Below are 4,499 nucleotides of genomic sequence, written 5' to 3' on the forward strand. Positions count from 1 at the left end.
CAGTGACTCTCCCAGAGTCTTGCACAGGCTCAGAGGCAGTTGTTGGTCCTCTGAGGCTGGCCTGCCCAGACACTGGCCCCTGCCATCCCCAGATGGGACTAGGAACCCACCACTAAGCTGAAATGAATGAGGGACTAAAAATATGAATAGAAGCCAAGAGCAGCAACATGGACAGACCTAGAGATTATCATACTAAGTGAAGTCAGACAGAAAGACAAAAATCATATGATAATACTTATATATGGAACCTAAAACAATGATACAAATTAACTTACTTGCAAAACAGAAACAGACTCACAGACATAGAAAACAAACTTATGGTTCCCGAAGGGGAAAAGGGGAAGGGATAAATTAGGAGTTTGGGATTAACAGATACACACCACTATATATAAAATCGATAAAGAACAAGGATTTACTGTATAACACAGGGAACTATATTCAATATCTTGTAATAACCTATAATGGAAAAGAATCTGAAGCTGTACACCTGAAAGTAACACAATACTGCAAATCAACTATAGTTTAAAAAAAGAAGAAGAGGAAGGAGGAGAAGAAGAAGGGAAAGAAGGGGAGGAGGGGGAGGAAGAGGAGGAGGAGGAAGAAGACAAAGAAGAAGGAGAAGGAGAAGGAAAAGGAGAAGAATGAGAAGGAGAGGAAGAGGAAGGAGGAGGAGGAGGAGGGAAGAAGGGGAAGGAGAAGAAGAAGCCAAGAGCCTCCTCTGCCTGATAGGCTAATGCAGTAATACTCAAGCTTGAGTGGGCATCAGAATCCCCTGCAAAAACACAGATCATGGGATAAATCGAGTCATCCCCATCCTCAGTTTACCTTTGTCTACACTACCATTAATGTGCCTGGCACAATAACGTTTGCTAAACATTCATAACAAACAAGCTAACACCTAGGTTGGTGGGACATTTCAGATGGGGCTGGCTGGGAGAACACTTGGAGACCCTCTGAGATCCTCTGCAGGCAACATTTCTGGACCAAGAATTCCTGACTTCTCTACCCACCCAACCCCCAGACCGTATTCCCATAGGACAGCAAGACATGGAAGACAGCCAAGAGGGTCCAGTCACACTCCAGTTACCCGAGCATTCAGCCTCCCTAACCCAGAAGCCCAAAAAGCTTGTATTGAGCAGCCAATCTGCATCAACACTCCGAGTATTCAAGAGAACTGGTTTGGGTCAACAATTTGAGTGTCAAGAGTGATGGGTAGCTACACTCATAGAAAGTTTACAGCTCTTCTTGCTTCTGGGGTAAATAGGAACAGAGTAAAAACAGTATTTTCCCCTAAGAAATAGGTGCTTGATTTGCCATGACAAAAAAAAAAACAACAATGTGACCCAATATTCACAGCATTTGAAGGCTGCCATGAAACACTAGGCTCTACTCTTTGATATTCCACACACCAGCTCTGTGGCTTATCACCTCATCTGTAAAATGGGGTTAAAATATATTCCTCATGGTGTTGTTAAAACGTTCATTGAGGTAACACATGAGAAAACTCTCAGCAGAATGTTTGATACTGGTTTCCTCCTTTTTCTCTTGGAATAAGAAAATCATTCGAATATGAGCACCATGATTTATTTTGCAGAATGCTGTGCCTCAATTTTTGTACTCATAGTAGAAGAGATTATTGTGCTGCAAATATTCACTCCCTTAACCCCCTAACTCTGGGAGGAGTGCACTACCTCACCCCACTGACGTTGGTCTTGGCCATGTGACTTGCCTCATGGTTGGTGGAGCACACTTCTCTGTCTTCTGACTGCTATTACAAAATACCAAAGACTGAGAAGTTTATAAACCACAGATATTTATTTCTCACTGTTCTGGAGGCTGGGAGTCCAAGATCAGAGTGCCAGCACGGTCAGGTTGTGGTGGAAGCCTGTTGCAGATTTCTCACTGTGTCGCCACATGGCAAGGGATCTCTCTGGAGCCTCTTTTAAAAGTGCACTAATCCCAGTCATAAGGGTGGAGCCCTCCTGATCTAATCACCTCCCAAAGGCCTTACCTCCTAATATCATCATTTTAGGGGTTAGGTTTCAAAGCATGAATTTTGAGGGGACACAAACATTCAGACCATAGCATTATCCAACCCTTGGTTTGGATTTGACCATGTAACTTGCTTTGGTTAATGAGATGTTAGAAAAAGAGCTACATAAGGGGCTTGAAATATATTTATGGAGTTGGGTTTGTCCACTTATATTTGCCATTCACTATGAGCACAAGCCACAGGCAGCCCACTGGTCCAAGGAACAGACTCAGATCCAACCTACAGCCAAGCTGAGCTGAGCCCAGCAGAGATCATCAAAGCCACCCCAGCCAACCTGTAGACATGAGAGCAAGAATAAATCATTGTTCTTTTAAAACACTGAGTTTGAGAGTGGTTTATTATGCAGTAATAGCTAACTGATACACTACGTGAAAAATTAGTTTTATAACCTTAGATTAATCCTAGTGTTAGTGATGAAATGAAGATGAGTGAATATCAAAAGTAAAATCACTTGCCAATATAAAGGATGTATAAGCAACTATTAAGCTACTTGTTTTTGACCTTCCATGATATATGAAACTTCTGTTACATTTTTTGGAAGCATCTCTCTCTTTCTCTGTGTGTGTGTGTGCGTGTGTGTGTTGATCTTTCAAAAAGGGTCCTGTATTCATTGAAATTTTTGACAAAACTTTAAAGTACAGGAGGCATTTGGTGCGTTCCTTTAAAAATAACTTTCCAAATGACAGCCACTCTATTTTCTCCCAGGGGAAGTATTTCCCATACAAAATTTGCATTTTACAGAACAGTTGGTTGCGTGAGCCTTCTGTTTCTGTGATTGAGTTATAATTAAGATAAAGTGCAGGTAAATGGAGTTGCATTTTAAAGAGCTTTCAAGGGACTGGAAAACTTTTATATCCACTTCAAATGTTGGAAACCTCAAAGAAGTTATTCAGAAGTATCCAGTTGGGTAGAATCAAGTCCTCAAATATAGAAATATATGTTTTATATCAAAGTTATCATGTTTGATAAAGATGAAAGATTAAAGGCAATTCTTCTCAAACTTTAATGTGCAAATTCTGATTCAGCAGGCCTCGTGGGGCCCATGATGCTGCATTTCTAACAAGCTTCCGGATGATGCTGATGTTCTGGTCATACTTTGAGTAGCACGGTTCGATAGAGTCCCTCAGAGGGCCCCCTGCAGGATTGAGGTCCAGATACCCACTGCAGTAACCTGTTCATTAGTGCTTCTTTTGTGACTTTTCTCCCTTCATTCTCTCACATTCCCCCTCCCTCAGCATGTACCCTGGGGGTCACCTCCCAAGTGAACTACTCAACACAGAATCTCCTTTGGGGAAACCCCAAACTAAGACATCCCCTGCACTGCATGTACATGTTTGATTATCTTTCTCCTGCATTGACCTGAACGCTTCTTGAGGAAGTGGGCTCCGTTCATCCCATGCAGAGCCTGGCACAGAGCAGGTGCTTGAAAGAAATTTGGTTCACCTAGGCTGGCCACGGTGGTCCTAGCTTTAGACTATGGCTACCAGGCCCAAGCGACTCAACAGAAGATGGTGCCCAACAGGCACCCTCATGCCCATCCTGGGGTTGGGGGTGAGCATCCTCCCAACACTGAAGTGTATAGGAGGGATCTCAACACCAAGATGGAGAAGCAAAAGGCTCTCCCAAACCTCTACTTCACCCTCCCCCCTTTCCTAAAGACAGTGGAGCAACCCCAGGTGGCAGTGAACGTTCCAGGCACCTGCTGCCCAGAATCCAAAAGCACAAGCCCCTGTATCCACAGATGCTCACGACCTGCAGGCCCCAGTGAGACACCAGTAACTTTGGCTTAGTTTAGCAGGTCTCTTAAAACACTGTCTCTAAGCTGTCCAAGAGCTAACACAGAGTTCTTGGGTGCCATCACTCCTTCCTGCCATCACTGATGAGGCAGGGAAGACGCTGAGATGCTCACTTTTTTCACTGACTTCTTTGAACAAAACCCACGTGCTCAGCCAAGAACCATTTTTTCTCTGTGTGGATCTCTCTGCTTCATCCTTTGCCCATGAAAAGCCAGAACGTGGGGAACTCAAAGGTTAGAAGAGCAGTTTCCAAAGTGGGGTACAGACTACACAAAGGGTACAGAAGATGGTCCACTGAGGTCATGTGAAAGAACAATTAGTCCTTTTACTTATACTTATTTTTTATCTGGAAGTAAGATTTACCAATATTAACTATATGGATAGATGAAAGTACATGTAAGTAACTTATAAATTAATATGCATATTTTGGGGGTGTATTGTCAAACAGTTTTTACTGGTGGGATGTGTGGCCCAAAAAGTTTAAAGACCACCTACTAGTTAGAAAACCTCGTAAACTTCTGATGACTCAAATTCCCCCTCCAGCTAGTCCCCATCATCACCCCTGTCAGGGACAATGCTAACTCTCAAGATCAAACCCAGTGCTTAAAGGGCAGCTGCAAGAAGGGCAGAGGTGAGGAGGTTATCCAGAG

This window comes from Physeter macrocephalus, chromosome 18 (genome assembly GCF_002837175.3).
Source record: "Physeter macrocephalus isolate SW-GA chromosome 18, ASM283717v5, whole genome shotgun sequence".
Taxonomy (NCBI): domain Eukaryota; kingdom Metazoa; phylum Chordata; class Mammalia; order Artiodactyla; family Physeteridae; genus Physeter; species Physeter macrocephalus.